General features: G+C 38.7%; 1 protein-coding gene across 5 annotated transcripts in view; it reads right to left on the reverse strand.

The window, feature by feature from the left end:
- The window catches only part of SPATA13 (spermatogenesis associated 13), a 334,233-nt gene that overhangs the window by 268,125 nt on the left and 44,080 nt on the right, over window positions 1-22,028 (reverse strand). The gene's annotated exons all lie outside the window — the stretch shown is intronic.

The following is a 22,028-nucleotide window of genomic DNA, read 5'->3' on the forward strand; positions in this document are numbered from 1 at the left end:
CAGCAGGGAGCCTGCTTCCCCCTCCCTCTGCCTGCCTCTCTGCCTACTTGTGATCTCTGTGAAATAAATAAAAATCTTTAAAAAAATTGTAGGTGACTCATCTATCCCTCTAGTTGACAGAGCAGCAAAAGACAAAGAAGGAAGGACCAAATTCAAATCAGCATTGCTTTTGAGATCCAAGGCTTCCTACTGAGAATAAAAAAGTTCCCTTTTATGCAAGTTGATAATAGAAAGGAATTTCTGAGCATTTGCCATGTTTTAAAATTCTGATTTGCAAGTTGAACCGTTTAAACCTGTTTTCAGATCATTAAACTTGTAAGAAGTTGTGAATCAGCTTCGACTATTTGCGCTCTCTCAGGAGTGACAGTGTCAAGTCTCCACCTACGAGTTCTGCTCCCACCAGGCTTTCCTCCCGCCAGGCAAGACGGGGAAGCTGACAAAGCCAGTTTGGTAAATGAGTAGTAGCTGGTAGAGAAATGACTAGCAGCTGCAGCCACAGCTGGGTTCAAATGCAGAACTTAACGTGGAACAATCAAGAGATTGTTTTTAGGGTGACATCATACACCGTGAACCTTTTATTCATCTGCACAGAACAGAGAAAGAAAGGGTCACTAATTACAGAGAAGCCGATCAGAGAGCAATCCGGATTTTATAGCAGGAGCCTGCCCTCTCCTTGTCGGTGATGGTGTGAACAATAACCTTTTTTATTGTCTCTGATAAAGGGTGCGTGAGAACTGGAATCGTGATAACAAAATCACCCCTATTTCCTTGCCTGTGCCGCTGGGCTGCCGGTCTGGGCCATTACCTGGGATGAGCTGGTTCCTTTGGATTTGTATGCTCATTTTTCAGCCAAGATTAGAATTACATGCTATTGATGAAATGCAGAGTTTTAAAAGGCATGCCTAATTATTTGGTGGTGTGCCTTTTGGTTGTAACTGGGATTTCCTAGGTCCTAGTGAGCCATGAATTAGATCAGAGGTTGGCAAACTCTGGCCCACAGGCCAAATGTAGTCACTGCCTGGTTTTGTAAATGGAGTTGTACTTGGCACAGCTATGCCTATTGCTTATCTATGGCTATCTTCATGCAACAATAGTAGAACTGAGAAGTTACAACAGAGACCGTCCGACTGGTAGAGCCTAAAATATTTATTATTTGCTCTTTACTGAAAAAGGTTGCTGACCCCTGAGTTAGGTGCTTCTCTTGCTTCTTTGCACTACAGAGGCACCTTGATAAATACTGTAGTCACGTGAAACATTTCACCATACCTAACCACATGTTTGCATGGGACAAGACAGAATTGAGGAGGCAAACCAAGGGTTCTCTTTCAAACACAGATCCTCCCTTGAAATTCCAAAGGTGACCAGATGATTGGAATTCCAAAGTAAACACACAATGGAGAGAACTAAAAGTCCACTGGCATAATTCCAGAAGGATTTGCTTTTATAGTGGAGGGTCTGAAGGATGAGATGGTCCATGAGACCTTTCCTGACCATGTTATTGCATTTAAAATCCCCTAAAGGGGCGCCTGGGTGGCTCAGTGGGTTAAAGCCTCTGCCTTCAGCTCAGGTCATGATCCCGGGGTCCTGGGATCGAGCCCCGCATCGGACTCTGCTTGGTGAGGAGTCTGCTTCCCTTCCTCTCTGTCTGCTTCTCTGCCTACTTGTGATCTCTCTCTGTCAAATAAATAAATAAAATATTAAAAATAATAAAAATAAAATTCCCTAAAGACCAGGGTACCTGACCGGCTCAGTAAGTAGAGCATGCAACTTTTAACATCAGAGTAGTGAGCTTGAGGCTCTCATCGAGGGTAGAGATTACTTTAAAAAATAATAAATAAGTAAATAAAATCCCCTAACAACCAATCAGAATGTATCTGTTGAGAATCTAGCTTAGTTGTTATTAACCCTTTTGGGAGTGAGGGTGGCTAATACTTACGAAAACTGACATATACACAGACATCCACAATTTCATTTGTAATTTCCGAGGGTTCTTGGACTCCCAAGAACCAGATTAAGAACCTGGATCTTTGGGGGGAGGGGGCTTGGGAGAAGGGGGGGTGGGGTTATGGACATTGGGGAGGGTATGTGCTTTGGTGAGTGCTGATTCACAGACCTTGTACCCCTGGGGATAAAAATACATGTTTATAAAAAAAATTTAAAAAATTAAAAAAAAAAAAGAACCTGGATCTTTTTTTTTTTTTTTGCTAGTTGTGGGAAAACAAAATTTAAAAGGCACCAGCCAACAAACCTGTTTTCAATTAACTTAATTAACAATTAGCAAGTATGTACTTGGCAATTAATTTAAAATTAGCAGCATCTACTAAGTGCCAAATAAGTGATACATATAATAACATTACCGAAATTGAGAGACTACTGTTGTTTAGTAAGGTGAGAGAAGCCTTCACCGAAGAAATGGGATTTATCTCAGCTCGGAACGAATAGCTAAGTGTTAGACACGCAGAAAGGAGCAGGGAGGGATGGTCCACAAATGTCTTCTAGGCTCAAACAGTTCTCAGTCTTAGGTTTGGAGTGTTTGGGTGGCTCAGTGGGTTAAGCCACTGCCTTCGACTTAGGTCAAGGTCTCAGGGTCCTTGGATCAAGCCCCGCATCATGCTCTCTGCTCAGTAGGGAGCCTGCTTCCCCCCTCTCTCTCTGCCTGCCTCTCTACTTGTGATCTCTCTGTCAAATGAATAAATAAAATCTTGAAAAAAAATTAAAAAAACAAAACAAAACAAAAAAACAGTTCTCAGTCTTAGGTTTATTACCTAGGGGCCCCGGGCAGAGGAGCATCTAAGACATCCCTAAAAAAATAGTCGCCTCTACAGATCTCCAGAGTTGAGGCCTCAGAAGAAATCTCTTCACCTTGTACTATTGTGACCTGGCCATACTTGGCCTACTGTTGCCTTCTTAAAATCTGTTATAATTTTTTAATAAATAGTAGCATTTTCATTTTGAACTGGGCCTTGCAAATTTTGTAGCCAGTTCTGATCCTGGGGGAAGAATGGATCCAACAGTAATATGATCAAACACGGATAAGACAGGAAAATGTACCATTGTCCCCATCCCCAAGCTGGGACACCAGTCTAAAGGGTGAAAGAGCTCCAGTTCATAGAAGGCATACTGAGGTCTTCTCACCAGGTCTTACAAATAAATTTAAACTCCTTTGGATGATTAATATGAAGCTAATTATTATCTACAAACTTCTCTCATAGCAAGGGCTGTCTAACCTTTCACTTGTGCAATTAAAACTTGCTTTCCTAAATTTTAAGATTTCTATCACATTTTTTTAAAAAGATTTCTTATTTATTTATTTGACAGACAGAGATCACAAGTAGGCAGAGAGGCAGGCAGAGAGAGAGGAGGAAGCAAGGCCCCGCCAAGCAGAGAGCCCGATGCGGGGCTCGATCCCAGGACCCTGGGATCATGACCTGAGCCGAAGGCAGAGGCTTTAACCCACTGAGCCACCCAGGCACCCCTCTATCACATTTTTTAAAAAGAAAACCAATCTATAAATGCTATGATTAAATGAGGGGGGGAAAGATTTTAGATTTATTTTCAATTTCATTATTTATGTCTTTTATTTTAAAGCTTACTCTATTTTTATTTCTCCAAGTTGCTGTAACAATTCAGGTTCTCCCTTTCACCTACCCAGAGTCTTTGGTTCAAGAGGCTCCAATCCTTTGATCTACCTGAAGGACCAACCTTTCACCCCTTTAATCTTCATGATGTTCCTTGTGAGTTAATTCAAAGCAAAGCAATTTCCTTCAGGACTTCATTGTTATTGGAGATTTTGCTTTTCTTCTGAGAATGAAGAATTCTAAGTTTGAATGGAGTGAAAAAAAAATCTTGGTACCGCTGGAACCGTCAAGGTTTGAATTTGGTTTGGAGAACTCAGTATAGGGGTGCCTGGCTGGCTTACTCGGTAGAGCATGTGACTCTTGATCTTGGGGTCATGAGTTCAAGACCCACGTTGGGTGTAGAGTTTACTTTAAAAAAGGAAGGGTACCTGGGTGGCTTAATTAGTTGAGCCCAAATCTTGATTTTGGCTCAGGTCATGATCTTGGGGTTATGAAATCCAGACCTACATCAGATTCCTCGCTGAGCATAGAGCCTGCTTGGGATTCTCTCTCCCCTTCTCCCTCTGCCTCTCCCCACTTACACATGCACACTCTCTCTCTAAATAAGAAATAAAATCTTCAAAACAGAAAAAAGGAATTAGAGAACCTAGTATTTATCCAACAGACTACCACAGTGCTCCCATTACTATGAGAATAAATTTGAACTCTTCCTCGGGGCATGAATGCGAAATGTAAAACCAATGAGCAGAAGGAAAATGATGTTAATGGACCACATGTTTTAATGGTACTTTATTCAGGGGAGCCAACCATTTTGTATAAAAAGTATAGTATTTGAATCTGACAATTAAGAAACTAGAGATTGGCTAAGCTAAATATGGGTGGGGAAATTCTAGAGTCAAATTCAGTTTGCTTTGATGGGAATGATCAGCCATGTAATTTAAGTCTATTGTAACTAGACAAAATAGAGAAGTTCGTGTAGTTCTAAAAGATCAAGAGTGGAGATGCCTTAAGTCAGTGGTTTTCAAGTGGGGTCTATAGTTCCACTTTGAAGGAGTCCTAGAGATCAAATTCTTTCTTTCTTTTTTTTTTTTTTTTTAAGATTTTATTTATTTATCAGAGAGAGAGAGGGGGAGAGAGCGAGCACAGGCAGACAGAATGGCAGGCAGAGGCAGAGGGAGAAGCAGGCTCCCCGCCGAGCAAGGAGCCCGATGTGGGACTCGATCCCAGGACGCTGGGATCATGACCTGAGCTGAAGGTAGCTGCTTAACCAACTGAGCCACCCAGGCATCCCAAATTATTTCTATAATAACATATGAAGATGTCCTTTGATGTTCAGTGTGTTGACATTTGTACCAATGCTACTAAAGCTGTGGTGGGTGGAGCTATGGAGTCCTTGGCCTGAGTCAAGGCCCCCAACTATACTAGGAGTCCCAGCAAATATGTCACTACCCTATACTTGTAGTTCAAAAAACAAAACAAAAACATTTTCACTTAAGAATGTCCATGATGTAGTAAAACTTTAAATCTCAACCTTTTTAATATTTTGTGTGACAAAATGGAAGGTACTCATAAAGCTCCCCTCTTCCACCCAGACATACAATAACTATAGAAGGAACACTTGTACAACAGTTTGAGTTGTGAGCCTTTGGTTTCCATGGTGCACTATTTTTGCTTGAAAGAATAACTGACAGACACTGGTTACTCAGACTTGGGTTTGTTGATTATTTTCTGAAAAATCCAGTCCCTGAAAGGAAAACAACAGAAGGCATTTGTTGCCAATAGAAAAATTTAAGTTTCAGGCAAAAATGAGGTTATTGAAAATCTGTCTGTCACCATGAGCTTGACAGCTTTCCAGTATCTCAAGACTTCTCTGATAAGATTGGTGTTGCTATTAACAGATGTACTTTCTTGATATGTATATCAACATTTGGAAGATCTGCATAATTCAGTGAACCAGTATTTTTCAAGTGATCAATGCACAATATAACCAAGTCATGCATGGATAAAGCAGCCACTGAAAGTGAAAATAGAGCAACAGATTTTAATGGAACAGCATGGATCTGAAACTGATAGGATTTCCGATTCTACACTGTGACTTACCTTTAAGAAACGACACTTGTCGAGAAACTCAAACCTACCATTATTTGAAATACTACTTTATTTTCCACTTGTATATCTGTGTGAGGCCAGATTTCCTCAGACACTTCGACCAAGATAACATACTGCAACAGATTCAAATTAAATGGAAAAGCAGAGATGAGACTCCTGTCTTCTATTAAGCCAGACATTAAAGAGATTTGTGAAACTCCCTAAACAGTGCCACTCTTTTTTTTTTTAAGATATTATTTATTTACTTACTTACTTACTTATGAGAGAGAGAGAGAGACTGCACAAGTGGGGGGAGGGGAGGAGGCAGAGGGAGAGGGAGAAGCACACTCCCCACTGAGGAGGGAGCCCAGCACAGGGCTCCATCCCAGGATTCCAAGATCATGACCTGAGCCAAATTTTTTTAAATGTGTTATTTATTGATTTGAGAGAGACAGAGAGTGAGAGCAAGAGAGAGCACAAGTGGGGAGGGGGCAGGGAGAAAGGGCAGAGGGAAAGAGAAAAGCAGGTTCCCCGCTAAGCAGCGAACTTAACTCAGGGCTCATTCCCAGGACTCTGTGATCATGACTTGAGAGGAAGGCAAGATGCTTAACAGACTGAGCCACCCAAATGCCCCAACAGTACCATTCTTCTTACTCAATTTTTTTTTTTGAGAATATACTTTATTTTCATAGTGTATGTTATTTACAGCATAGGGTTATTACTGTACTTTTAAAGTATTTTTTAAATTTCTCAATTTTTTTCCATACAGTAAATATTAGTAATTTAGTCCATTGTAAACAAGAGCTCTTGAGCATTTTCAATTTTTTTTTTAAACTAGGCTCCCAATGTTGGGCTTGAACTCATGACCCTGAGATGAAGAGTCTCATGTTCAACCAACTGAGCCAGCCAAGGGCCCCAGGCTCTTCAATTTTTAAGAGCATAAAGGGGAGATCAACAAGTTTGAGAACCACTGCCTTATAGGAACTAAATACAACTTGAGGACGTGCAACCAATTAGTCTTACTTCTCTGGCATGTTTTTCCTTATGTCTGCTTCTTATTTCTTCTAAGTGAGGCTGTGTGCCCAGGATCTCCTGGCTTTTAAGGTTCCTACCACTCTGTTCCAAGGCTCCATGGCCAAAGCTAAACCAGGTGGCTTTAAAATGTCATTTAGGGAGACAGTGCCTGAATTGATGGCAAAGTGGACCAGCCTTCCAAGTGATCTTATCTGTCGAGACCTGTGAGGGTTCATTAGACATGAAGTAGCAATCAGTGATACAGACTCAAAAGTAAGCATTCTGCATGAAATGATTGAATCCAACCAATTTCATGGAGAATTTGGTGTCCTGTGCTATATTTGATCCAGAGCAGAAAGGATATTAACCTTTTTTTCCTCTTCATTAAATTCTACCACTTGGTGGTAATTATATTACGAGGAGCAGATTAGCAGGTTATGTAAGGAAGGTTCTCCTGGGTTTGGATTCAGGTTGTTATACTACTTGATTTTCCCATTCTTGAGTTCCTTTCTTGTCCAAGACCATAAATCCAAGAATTTCCCAGCATCATTCCAGGAGTCTAAACAGTCTTTTAAACAGCTGCAGAATGTTGATGGTCTCATGATTCCTTAAAGGAATTTTTCTGTGGGTGGGGGAAGCCACCGCCTTATGACTCTTAATTAAATGTTGAAAGCTTGCCTGCAATATAAGGCACAATGTGGAATCCTCAGAATGTCAGTGTAGATAAACTGTCCCCTCTTCCATAAATAAGGACTTGCTCCAGAAAACTCCCTATCGCCTTTTTCCTTTGTTTCATGAAAAGACTATTCTTGATAAATGGCAAAAGCAAATGCATGGCTTCCATAATTGCATTCACTTTACCACATTTCTCCTGGCACTGACTACCTAAGGCTATCATACTGGTTGGACTGTAGGACGCACTTGCTGTGGAGTGGATGGAAATGCAGCCAGGGCAAAGGTGATTTTCTCCTGTGACACACTAAGCTATAACCTAAACACAGTTTTGCTTCATTGGTGATATCAGAGGACACACTGAGCGCCCACAGCAACTCAGCATCACCCTGGGTCCTGCTGCAGGCTGGGACAGGGAACAGGGCCTTAACGAGCCCCATGAAACTGAAGCTAGAAACAGCTGATTTGTGGCCAGTGGCTCCTTAGGTCCCTCCCCCCATGTCAGAGTTAATTACAATATTACAATGGTCAATTAGCCATTCTGAATTGAAACCAGTAAGTTAGCAGAACACTTTGGGTCAGGGAAGATGCCAGAAAGACTTCTACACACAGAGTAAATTAGCATACTGATTAATGGGAAAGAGTTTATCTCTGATACTGTGAGGCTCTGGCCATCAGTAAGGAGAGGGAAACCCCAAGGACACTTCTGGACCTGTCAAAACACAAAGCTGCTTTTTTATATGCCTCTCACCTTGATTGTTTTTGGCTTTCATTTTTATTAGATTTTTGAAGTTCTATTTTCTGAGCAGTTTTGTAAAATTTGGTGGCTTCACACATAGTATAGGTGTTAGGTGAGTAATCTCTCTCCTAAATAGTACCATCAACCTGAGAGTCCAGGGTATTTTCATCAATTCCCTGACACTGGAGGCCTTGCTACAAGTCCCTGACAGTTAGATATCTTTAAAAAGGTAAATAGCTGAGGCGCCTGGGTGGCTCAGTGGGTTAAAGCCTCTGTCTTTGGCTCAGGTCATGATCCCAGGGTCCTGGGATGGAGCCCCACATCGGGCTCTCTGCTCTGCAGGGAGCCTGCTTCCTCCTCTCTCTCTCTCTCTGCCTGCCTACTTGTGATCTCTGTCAAATAAATAAATAAAAATTAAAAAAAAAAAAAAAAAAAAAACACAGGGCAATATGGAGTGCCTGGGTAGCTCAGTCCCTAAGCATCTGCCTTCGGCTCAGGTCATGATCCTAGGGTCCTGGGATTGAGTCCCGCATCGGGGGGGGTCTCTGCTCAGCGGGAAGCCTGCTTCCTCCTCTCTCTCTGCCTGCCTCTCTACCTACTTGTGATCTCTGTCTGTCAAATAAATAAATAAAATCTTAAAAATAAAATAAAATAAAAAGGTAAATAGCTGTCTTTATTTATTTAGATAAAATGTGAATTTCTTCTTTTTCCCCATCAAGAGGGTTGTATTAGGCTAACCCTTCCATCTACCCCAGAGTCAAAAAAATGAGTCAAACACTCCCCAGCCAGGACTATAGCAAATGCCCAGTATTTCCATGTTTAGTGACTCAGAAAACAAAGATGAAGTCTCAGACCTACTGACTCAACTACACTGAATTATAAGGATGGAAACCAGACCCTGAACTATGGCAACTCTCTAGGGAAGGCCACCTCGATGTAGCAAGGAGGGCATTTAGATTTGCTCCTATTTAAAAGTTTGGTTACATTTTTGAGAACACATAACTTTCAAATGTAAAGTTAATTTGAAGTTACTCTGCTCAGGAACCAGATTTTCCTGTGTGCCCAAATCTGGAATGTCTTATTTGCAACCCAAAGCCTCCACACTCTCCATTACTACAGAGAAGGAATAAGTAAACAGATTTTTCCACACAGTCAACCACCTCTGTGAAAAAAGACAAAAGGAAACTCAAGATATTTGTAATCGCTCCCTGTGAAATCTCTGGCAGACACACAGGTGGATTGATTCCAACAGTGTTCACTTCCTGCTACTGCCATATTGAGTAATTGTTAAGAAGCAACAGCACCCCAAGTACTCAGCACACAGGGGACAACTGTGGGTGAAGAATTAGCTGAAAATGGAGAAGAGTGAAGCAACTTGCCTAAAGAGATAGCTTGTAAATTCAGTACCGAGAACATCTTGGAGTCATAGAAGTCTAACTGGGGGTCTGAAGTCCATTTCATCAAGTCTGGATTTAACTGAAGAACGTTGCACATAGATATAAAACAGAGTTTCCAAGTTTGATTGGGCATTGTTTAAGGCATTGTTTAACATATGCGATACAAATTCGTCAAGAGTAGGTCACTGTCTTATTGACCTTTGTGTCTACAGTGGCTGGCATGGTGACAAATACGAAGTAGATGCTCAGTACATGATCGTAATTGATCTATTTTATGGTAGAAACCTTGGTTGTTAGAAACATTGATTTTATCAGAAATCCCGAATAAGCCTGAAAGCCATTTAATTTTTCTTAGGTCACTTAATTCTCCTTTTCCTAATTCAAAATTTGCCAAGCATACCACTGGCCACAGATAAGTTTTCCCCACTCTCTTGACATCAGGAAAGTCCCTGGAGCATGAATACAAGTAGTCTAGTCGCAGAAAGGTTTATCTCCCACTATAAACTGATATATTGGAATTCTGGCCCATGACTTGTTAGCATGACTCAGTACAGTAGAGTTGATTAGCTCCAGGTAAACTGATAATCATCGAGTTTCCAAACCAGTAAAGCTCAAGACAAAACCTTGATCTGTGCCAAACATTCAAGAGATGTCAATAAACAGGCAGTCCTACCTATGCCGCAGGCCAGTCCTGATACCACCATCAATGCCACCCACTACGGGCAGCAGTTCTAATGGTGGCCTAAATAAATAAGACATAACTATATAAATAAATAAAAATAAACATTAACACTTTTGCTGCTTTGAATGGTAAAAAACATTGAGAAATGGAAGTGAATGAAACAAACTAGGTGAAAGTACAGGTTTTGGAGGACACATGGGTGGTCAAGGGATTCAGTGGGAGGAGAAACAGAGATCACTACAGAAAGTCAAGATACATAACAGGCTATGCTCTCAGAGAAATCTCAATTAAGAGGAAAACATAAACACCCTACCCAAGAGATAGATAAGGAAAGTTATTTGTCTTGGTCTTGACTTGTAGTGAGAGAAGAAAAAAATCTCCCTTGAGTAAGGTTGTCAGATTCAGAAATAAAAATCAGAGCGTCAGGGATTTCTAGGGCAGTGAAACTATTCTCTATCATAATATAATGGTAGATACATGTCATTATACACTTATCAAAATTAATAGAATGTACACCACCAATGAACCCTAATGTAGACTATGGACTTCAGGTGATATAATGGGTCAATGCTGGTTCATTGATTGTAACAAATATACCATTCTCGTGGGCAATGTTGTTGCGGGGGAGGCTCTGTGGGTATGAGGAGGAGGGATATGTGAGAACACTATAGTTAATGCTCACTTTTGCTGTGAACTCAAAGCTACCCTAAAAAATAAAGTCTATTTATTTTATATAAACAAAATACTTATAGTAAAAATGTATTCATCGTTTATTTGAAATTCAAATATTAACAAGGCATCCTGTAGTTTTTATGGCAATACTACCCTTCAGATCCATGGTTATTGGCTAGACCTAATATGGATTTGCGTCCTGAATTCACATTATCTGTCTAAAAAGCTAAAATATTCATATTAAATAGGTCATAATTTGTATTATCCCTGGGTGCCTGGTAAAAGCAGACAAAAAAACTTAATCCTATAAAATGTAACTTTACACCAGGCTGAAAACATTTCCACAAACAGATTTCAAATAAATATAACATTACAATGAAAAAAAACAAAAACCACACAAGGAAACGGAGGAGCCACAGAATAGATAAATAAATAAATAAATAAAGGAATAGACTCACCAGGACTTTAGATATAGGTAGGCTCAGATATAGAAAATAAAGTGTTTAAAGAAATAAAAGAGCAGGCACCTAGATGGCTCAGTTGGTTAAGCATCTGCCTTCTGCTCCATGATCCCGGGGTCCTGGGACTGAGTCCCAAATTGGACTCCCTGCTTAGTGGGGAGCCTGCTTCTTCCCTTCCTCCCTGCTCATGTTCTCTGTCATTATCTCTGTTTCTCTAAAATAAATAAATAAATAAAATCTTAAAAAAAAAAAAAAAAGGAAATAAAAGAAACTATGAGCAAGGAGAATTTTTTAAATGACCAGAAACATTAAAAAAACAAACTTCTAAAATAAATAGAATTATTGAAACCCAGAGAAACTATTAAATAGCAAATTAGACATGACTGAATAAGGAATTAATGATCTAGAATCCAGAATCCAGCACAGAGAAAGGAAATAAAAGTATGAAGGGTAAGTAAAGAATACCAAAGCTTGAGTAAGAAGAACCAACAAACATTTGATTCAAATTCCAAAAGGAGAAGAGATCAGAATTTTCCAAAACTGATAGTGGTTCTGAGGATTTATAAAACCTCAGAATTAAGAATCATAAAGAATACCAAGCAAGATCACCTTAAAATAATAAACAAACATTACCAAAGAACTGAAGAGGGATGCCTGGGTGGTTCAGTTAGTTGGGCAACTGCCTTCAGCTCAGGTCATGACCCTGGAGTCCCGGGATTGAGTTCTGCACCGGGCTCCCTGCTAGGCAGGGAGTATGCTTCTCCCTCCCACTTCTCATGTTCTCCCTCTCTCATTCTCTCTCTCTCAAACAAATAAATAAAATCTTTTAAAGATTTTATTTATTTGTTTGAGAGAGAGAGATCACAAGTAGGCAAAGAGAATGGGGGAAGCAGGCTCCCCACTGAGCAGAGAGCCCGATGTGGGCCTTGATCCCAGGACACTGGGATGATGACCTGAGCCAAAGGCAGAGGCTTTAACTCACTGAGCCACCCAGGCGCCCATAAATAAAATCTTTAAAAAAAAAGAAAGAAAGAAAGAATTGAAGAAGCCCCAAGCCACAGAAGAGATTCAAAAGCAGCCAAGGAAAATATATTACCTTGTATCTAATTAGACAGGCAACTGATTTCACAGCTGCAACCATGAACCCCAAAGACTATCATCTCTGAGGTACTAGGAGAAACACAACTATCAATCTAGAATTCTGCACTTAGCAAAACTATCAAGAAGTATGGCAAGGGGCACCTGGGTGGCTCAGTGGGTTAAAGCCTCTGCCTTTGGCTCAGGTCATGAGCCAGCAGGGAGCCTGCTTGCTCCTCTCTCTCTGCCTGCTTCTCCGCCTGCTTGTGATCTCTGTCTGTCAAATAAATAAATAAATAAAATCTTAAAAAAAAAAAAAAAAGAAGTATGGCAAAATAGAGACATTTTCAGATAAACATATATATTCCAATAAATTTGGGACTATATTCCAAGAAGAGACCATCCCTAAAAGACTCTTAGAAGAATTTACTACAGGAGGAAGAAAAGGAGACCAGATACAAAAAGGAATGATAAGCCAAGAAGGAGGTAACTATGTAAGTAAATCTAAACAATCATAAATAGTATAAGATAGTATTATGTGGGGGTAAAAACTAAACAAAACAATATTTATAAAAATACATATTAGACCATAAACTATGCCTTGCAAATTCTGCAAAATTGATATCAAATAGATCACACTTTCTGATCACAATATAGTTAAGTACTAAATCAATTTTTAAAAAACTAAAAACTCTCCTGTATGTACAGAAATTACAAAACATATATAATTTATGTATCAAAGAAACAGTATAATGGAAATTAGAAACAACTAAAACTGAACTATGACAAAAATATTTTTTATCAAAGTTTATGGTGTTTAATAGTTATGTGACGTTTAAGAGGAAAATGAGAAGAAGGCAGGGGTCGGGGAGGGGGGAAAGCATTTGTCTATTGTTTATTCTGCACCAGGTCTTATTCTAAAGATAAGAGCTGAAATTCATAAAACAGAAGACAAAGATACATTAGAGGAATAATAAAGTCAAAAGTTGGCTCTCTGAAAATATAAATAAGATTAATAAATCTCTAGCAAGATTAATCAAGAAAAAGGGGAAATCATGAGATATTCTTAACGACAGAGAACAGAGGGTTCCTGGAAGGAGGTGGGTGGGGGATGGGCTAGATGGGTGCCAGGTATTAAGAAGGGCACTTGCTATGATGAGCACTGGGTGTCATATGTAAGTGACAAACCAATGAACTCTACTCCTGAAACTAATATTGAACTAACTAGAACTTAAATTAAAAACAAAAATATGGGTGCCTGGGGGGCTCAGTGGGTTAAAGCCTCTGCCTTCAGCTCAGGTCATGATCCCAGGGTCCTGGGATTGAGCCTCGCATCGGGCTAACTGCTCAGAAGGGAGCTTGCTTCCTCCTCTCTCTCTGCCTGCCTCTCTGCCTACTTGTGATCTCTGTCTGCCAAATAAATAAATAAAATATTAAAAAAAAAACAAAAAGAAAAGTATTAAAAAAGAGAGAGAGAAACAAGATAAAGCAAAGAATATCATCAAAGCAATATGACCGCAATATAGCACAGATCTAAAAGGTAAGACTATACTATAATCAATTTTTTTGGCTATGCATTTGAAAACACAAACAGAATGCACATATTCCTAAGGGGAAAAAATAGAAAAATAGAAAACTGACTTATGAAACAATAACCACATCCATTAAAAAAAAGTAAATCAATCATTTAAAACCTTCCTATAAAAAGAACAGTAGTTTTATAACCTACACACACTATTATAAACCATTTTACTAAACATTAAAGGATCAAATAATTCTATCTTACTCAAACTCAACCACAGAAAAGAAAAAGAGTAAATAATACTGAAACAGACCTGGAAGATGGAGAGGATCTCTACTTCTCCTCATACTCCCTCCCCTACACACACCAAACAAATAATAATTTATGTGCCATTGATGTTAAAGACATGAAACTTCAAACTTTTAAAAGGAAGGCTATTTGGAGAAGACTATATGACTGCGGGATATGAAAGAACTTCTTAATTCACAAAAAGCATTAATCATAAAAGGAAAAAGAATGAATACATTAAGAACTTCTGTTTTGAAACTTCTGTCTCACCATAAAAATATGAAATAATCACATATAGTCACACACAATTAGGGAAAAGATATTTGGAAACTATATAACCAACAATGAATTAGTATCCAAAATATATAAAGAATAAACAAGCCAGGTTTTTTTGAAAAGGACAAAGTATATGATTCCATTGGAAAGGAATGTAAATGGCTAATAATTATATGACAAGATGCATGGGGCACCTGGCTGGCTCCGTCAAGGGAGCATGCAACTCTTGATTTCAGGGTTGTGAGTTCAAGCCTCACATAGAGTTGTTGAGATTACATAAAAACAAAATCTAAAAGAGAAAGAGAGAGAGAAAGAAAAAAAGAAACGGAGGGAGGGAGAGAAAAGAACAAAGAAAAGATGCTCAACCTCAGAAGTCAGAGAAGGAAAATTCAAATCACGAGATACAATTTTACATCCTACCAAATTACAGAAATTTGAAAACCCAAAATATTGACTTTTAATAAGGATTTAATAAGGATTTAGAGCAAAAAGAAATTGCACCTACCACCAGTTTTAGTATGAATTGGTATGACCAACTTTGGGAAAGAGTTTAGGATTCTTTTTAGAAGCTGAATATGCAACTCCACTATGATCCTGCAACTTCTAAATGTACATCCTAAAAAATCTGTACGTGGATTCTGGGAGACCTGTACAAAATGTTCACAGAAGCATGTCTGCAACAGGTAAGACTGGAAACAACTCAAATGTTTAGTCATAGGATAATATAGATACATACACATACATTTTGGGATGTAAGTACCATGCAATACTTTAGATCAGAGAAAATGGATGCACTATTACTTTAAGCATCAGTATAATGAATGAAAAAACAATGAAGAGAATACATTATATATACTATGATAGGTTTTGATACAATTTTTTAAAATAAGAAAAATTGAGGCACCTGGATGGCTCAGTTAAGCATCTAACTCTTGATTTCAGCTCAGGGGATGATCTTATATGGTCATGAGGTTGAGTCCTGCATTGGGCGTGGAGCCTGCTTAAGAGTCTCTCTCCTTCTCCCTCTGCAACAACCTCCCACTTGTGCACACTCTTCCTCTCTCTCTCTCTCTCAAAAAAGGGGGGGGGGACAAAATTAAGATATGTATTGCTTAGGGACATATATATTTATGGTAAAATAATAAAGAAAAGAGTATTAAAAGCAATATTCAGAAGTGGGAGTTTGCAAATGATATATCCAGTAAGGGGCTGGTATCCAAAATATATAAAGAACTTATACAACTCAATACCAAAAAACCCAAATAATCCAGTTAAAAATGGGCAGAAGCCATTTCTTCAAAGAAGATTTACAGATGGCCAACAGACACCTGAAAAGATGCTCAGCATCACTCAACATCCAGGAAATACACATCAAAACCACTTCATATCTGTCAGAATAGCTAAAAATCAAAAACAATAAGAAACAAGTGTTGGAGAGTCTGTTGAGAAAAAAGAACCCTCTTGCACTGTGCACTGTTGGTGGGAGTGTAAAATGGGTGCAGTCACAAACAATATGGAGGTTCGTCAAAAAATTAGAAACAGAATTACCCTATGGTTCAATAATTCCAGTACAAGGTTTTTAACCCAAAGAATATGAAAACATTAATTTGAAAAGATATACACACCCCTATATTTGTAAGCATTATTTACAATAGCCAAGATAGAGGAAGCAAACTAAGTGTCTATCAACAGATGACTGGATAAACAAGATGTGATTTATATATAAACAATGGAATATTATTCAGCCACAAAAAAATGAAATCTTGATATTTACAACATGGATGGATTTAGAGGGCATAATGCTAATGTCAAAGAAAGACAAATACCATATGATTCACTCATATGTGGAATTTAAGAACAAAACACAGATAGAAACAAACATGAAAATAGACTCTTAACTCCAGAAAACAACCTGGTGGTCACCAGAGGGGAGGTGGGTGAAATAGGTGAAGGGGATTAAGAGTAGACTTATCTTGATAAGCACTGAGTAATGTACAGAATTGCTGAATCACTGTATTGTACACCAGAAACTAATAACACTGTACATTAAGTATACTGGATGAAAATTAAAAATTTTTAAAAACCATTTTCAGAATACTGACTCCCTTTTGAGAGAAGACAGGATGTACAATCATGACTAACATGCATGGAACTCCTGGTATTTATAACGTCCTATTTCTTAAGAAATATGGGGGATCCAGATGTTCACTTAATTATTATCCATCACAACACACATACAACACATATTCTTTTGCATTATCAAATATTTATAAAAACATGAAAAATGTTTAAAAAGAACTTACTGTATAACACACAGTCAGCATTCAATACTTAATGTTTTGTAGGAATGGTGCTGTGCAGCTACTAGAAGATCTCTAGTGACATGGGACTCAGGGGCACTGGGTCACTATCTGTCCGGATAGGACCCCCTCCCCCAATTCATGCATGGCACTGGTCTTGTCATGACCACAGCCTAGGAAAGCGAAGTAGTGTTTCTTCTTTAGCCAGCAGCCAGGTTCATCTTTACCCCTTCCTCCTCCTCACCCATCCATCCAATTATCCACCCAATAAATATTCAGTTACCTCCTAAGGTCTGTGAATCTCCAGATTTCAGCTTTCAAAGTCCTATAGTTTGAAAAATTGTAGGGCAACAAATCTGTTCTCAAATTATAGATACATGGATGGAGTCTAGTCCAAGGTGCATCTGGTCATTCTCCATTGGCCACCACTTCTACCAGTATAGATTGTTCAGATTCATAAACTTGCACAGCCTACAACTCACAAACCTCTCCTACATGTTGGCCATTTTCATCCCCTCAATCCTGGTAACGGAAGCTCCCAGCTCCCAACCACTAACATGAAATATCTACATGACAGGTAATCAGGCGATTTTACCATGAACCGACAGTGATATTAGAGGGGGTCTATGTATTTTAGTTTCCTGCTGTAATAAATTATCACAAACTTGAAAACAGATTTGTGACCTACATCTCTGTAGGCTAAAGCCCAACAGGTGTCTTACTGGGCTAAAATTAAGGTGTGAAGAGGGCTGCATTCTTTCTGGAGACTCAAGGGAAGAATCCATACCCTTGCCTTCTCCAACTCCTAGAAGCCACCCACATTCCTGGTCTCCTGGTCCCTCCTCCACCTGCAAAACCAGCAGTATCAGATTAAATCCTCACAGAATTCTCCTGACCTACTCTTCTGCTTCCCTCTCCCCACTGTTAAGGACCCTTGTGATTCCTTCTGGTCTACCATATAATCCAGAACAGTCCCCTTGTTCTAGCATCAGCTGGTGAGCACCCTTACTTCCTCTTTGCCATATAAAGTAGTACGTTTAGGTTCCAGGGATCAGGGCATGGACATCTTTGGGGGTGGGGAGTATAATCATTCCACCTATCACACTATGTATGAGACATCACTCATTATTTCCTGATTTTCTCTCTAAATCTTACAAAGAGTAAGCTATCAGGATCCTGTTATCTCCATCTTCCAGTGAAATGAATCACTTGAGCTGTGCCTTAATGTCTGTCTTTAGAGAGGATCCAAGTGTTTTTTAGGAACAATTGAAGTCATTGTTTGGTACATTACTCAATGTTCTTTTAACCTAAGAGCCTACACTATAAATTTTTGCTGGAGTTTAATTCCAGGAAAACTTCTGATTCGGCAGATGGATTCATCAAATGCAAACAACGTGGACCACAGTGTTGCCTGCCTTGCACTGGTGGTTAGAAAACTTCAGAATGAAATTCATCCCACTTCCTGTAGATAGTTTGTTTTGTTTTAACTCCAAAAAAAAAAAAATTTCTTAGTTTGGATTTTTGAAGTTATTGCAAGTACTCTAAGAAGTAGTCATTTCTGTCTTAATAAATATAGTAAAATCATCTATTAACCGTTTTTTAGTTTTTTTAAAATTGTTTAAGAAGATTTTACTTATTTATTTGACAGAGATCACAAGTAGGCAGAGAAGCAAGCAGAGAGAGAGAGGGAAGCAGGCTCCCTGCTGAGCAGAGAGCCCGATGTGGGACTTGATCCCAGAACCCTGAGATCATGACCTGAGCTGAAGTCAGAGGCTTTAACTCACTGAGTCACCGAGGCGCCCCTATTAACCATTTTTTAAAAGAAAATTACTTTCAGTGACTTTTGAAAAATTTACAAATGCTTTAGCAGTTTCAGAATACTGTAATTAAGAAATATTAAGGTTTGCTAAGAACTTGGGGCGCATGAATGGCCCAATATTAAGCTGGCTTTTAACTTCAGCTCAGATCATGATCTCAGGACTGGAGATCAAACCCCACAATAGGTTCCTCACTCAGCGAGGAGTCTGCTTGAGATTCTCTGTCCCTCTGCCTCTTCCCTTCCTCACGAATAAATAAATAAAATTTAAAAAAATATTTTCTAAAAACTTATCTCTAGTATATGCGCCACAGATATTTGGTGAATAATGCCTAATAAGCAGTTTTGTTAAATCTAGTCCCGCTGACCTAAATGTTGCTAGGATATTCCATGGTTTTGAGGCCCCAAACCACCAGGGGTAATATGGGAAGGCATAGATAATAGAGGATATGCTTCTCAGTCACACTTCGGCATGTGCAGACTAAGAGTTCCTTCGGCCATTCTGACACTCAGAGCAATTAGGTACAAATAAACTCTCTAGCATTTATGGGGGATCAGAATACATAATACAGAATACATAATACAAGCCATGGCAGCTGTCTTTCCAGCATGAAATTCATTTAATTACATTTATGCAACCTATGTTTCAAGCAAACAGGAATTTTCAGGGTTCTCCAAAATTCCTTTACTTAGGCTGTGCTTTGCACTTAGCATATTTCTCCATCTCCCATTGTCACACACCGCCGCCCCCCTGCCCAGTACTTTCATGTGCCTCCTTAAATGTCACCTCCTCCATCCGGCCTTGCATGAGGTAGGCTCTTGCTTTTGAAACTCCATGGTACTTTATTTCTTTCTTCTGGTTCTTATATATTATGTTCTGCTTCCTAATGCAAGTGTACATATGTAGACATGCACACTTGCTTATGAACCATTTGAATTATTTATCTTTATATCCCTTTTTAGAAGAGAGTGTCATAAATAATATGCTCTCTAAACTATTCATTGAATTTAACTACTGTACTTCTTAAATACATGCATAAATTCTGTCCTAATAGGAATGGAAACCATGCTACTGCTGATTACATTGTATGACATTGTATAGACCAGATTTAGTAGACTAGTTTACCCAAAAGGTTTGTTGAAATTCAAATATATTTTGTTTAAGATTCAACAGCTCCCTCTCGTGGCCTGTGTGGGCAATTGAGCTCCAGAGTTAAAACAATTTAATTTCATTTTTGCAACTTAAATTTGAAGTGATTCCCAATCAATTTCAGTTTTGATGTTAAAAGTTAACTAACACTGAATGGCAAATTTTATTTGGCATAAAGGTGTCATTTTTATCTTATTTTATTTTAAGACTTTATTCGTTTGTCAGTGCGAGTGAGAGAGAGAGCACACAAGCAGGGGAAACCACAGGCAGAGAGAGAAGTAGTTTTCCTGCCAAGCAAAGAACCTGATGTGGGACTTGATCCCAGAACCATGAGATCATGACCTGAGCCGAAGGCAGATGCCCAACTGACTGAGCCACCCAGATGTGTCCCATAAAGTGTCATTTTTTTATGTGAAGAATAAATAGAAGCAATTATTGGTCAATGGTTTCCATCTCAAAAGACTATGAATCTGCTTTTTAAAAAACTAATAGATTTTAATTTAAATATTAACAAATATTTGATTAAGGCTCAAAAACAAGTTTTCAGAAAGTCACCTTTACATTTGTAGTACATGAGAATGAATGTATCTTGGAACTCAGTGAATATATATAACACTCTGTTTTTGTTTTCCCAAAATTGGAACAATATCAATTACAAATGAGTTTAAAAGCTCAAGCATTCAAATTATACAGTCAAATGTTCAAGTTTGAAATGGAACAATTGAAAACAAGGAATCAAGTAAAATGGCAAAACATTAAACCCAAAGAACAACTCTTCACGAGATCCAAATCCCTCATGTCACCATGCCTATGACCCGGGGGTTTCTCCCAAAAAGGGAAAAGCTGACTGAAGGAGGTCAAGGTCTGGCTGTGGGTAGGTCTCCACGCTCTATGGTGGGCGGGTCACACAGTGAGAGGCTAAGCTTCAGGAAAGAAAAAGTGTTTGAATTCTGGCTGGGCACAAAGAGCTCCAGCTGGCCAGAAGGCTCTCCAGGACTCCAGGGAGGTAGGGGTGGGGATCCTAACCTCCCCCACTCCTTCCTGAATCCAGAGAGAAGGAAAAGAAAGAGAGCGGCAACACTGAAATATACATTGCTAACATACATAGCTATGTCATTGCTAACGTGACCTCGTTTGAGAAAATAAAACATCTATTTAATAGAAGCTTTTCCAGGATAGAAAAAGTCTCTTTCCCTTTGGATGCCCATTGTCTAGGATTCCAACCATTCTTTCCAAGCACCATAAGTTTCGTGAATAGTTTGATGGTTTCCTTCTGTAGTTGTATTTTTATATAAAATCTGACCTCAGAGAAGCATTTTCATTAATGACATTTATTCTAATTGGGAAGGATGCACAAGAGAAAAAAGGAGAACACGCATACACATTTAGCATGTGACGTTAAAAGAATGTTTTAAGATACACATAAAGTATAGCTAGAAGAGAGATTTTTTTTTTAATCATGAGTTTACCAAAAAGCAAAACAAAGCAAAAAACATGTAGAAATTGTAACTAGTTCTACTGTTACTGAGTTTGTTATTCTACAGTAGGGTATAAAAATGCACACTGTTTTTCTCTTCCATTAATAAAAATCATATAACCTTGGGGCTCCTCCTTTAGAAACACATTCACTTTTTCTGAGTTTCACCCGAATTATAATAATGCCCACTGAAATCCACCCGGTCAGAGAGGCTTCAATAGTCTCCTTCATCCTAAATGTCAAAAACATTATAAAACAGACTGAGTAAATTTTTAAGTTTCTCATAATCTCTTTTCATCTTAGTGTACACCAAATGATTTTGAAGTAAAATATAAAAGTATATGATAATCCATTCATGTAATATACACAAACTTTGGAACCGAAATACCATTATGTAATCTTTCCACAAATGAATACAAATAGTTAAAAATTTTAAAAATGCACCAAGTAGGCAAAATATTTTTAAAATAGCCCTTAGTTCAGGTCAATGGTAAATGGCAAACCGTCAGGTAAGGTTGACGGTCCATGAAATCAATGACCTTCAAACAAATCAGCCAATCACCTCGCTAATAAGCTGCACCTTACTTCTCATCAATGGCTATAGATGGAGAGATATCATTGAGTTTCGGACCTGTAAATGTCATCTCAAAATGGATTTCCTAAATTTTACATTGTCTAGCTCAGTTAAAGCTTCCCATAAGCCGTCATCCACCTTTGTTGGAGAATAAGGAATACAGAAAGACCTAAATGGCCTTCCTTACATTCTTTACCTGTTTTAGTAAGCCCCAATGTGTAAATTATGGCTATAAATAATGCTTA

The sequence above is a fragment of the Mustela putorius genome, unplaced genomic scaffold (genome assembly GCF_011764305.1).
Source record: "Mustela putorius furo isolate JIRA1106 unplaced genomic scaffold, ASM1176430v1.1 tig00004035_pilon_pilon_pilon, whole genome shotgun sequence".
Taxonomy (NCBI): domain Eukaryota; kingdom Metazoa; phylum Chordata; class Mammalia; order Carnivora; family Mustelidae; genus Mustela; species Mustela putorius.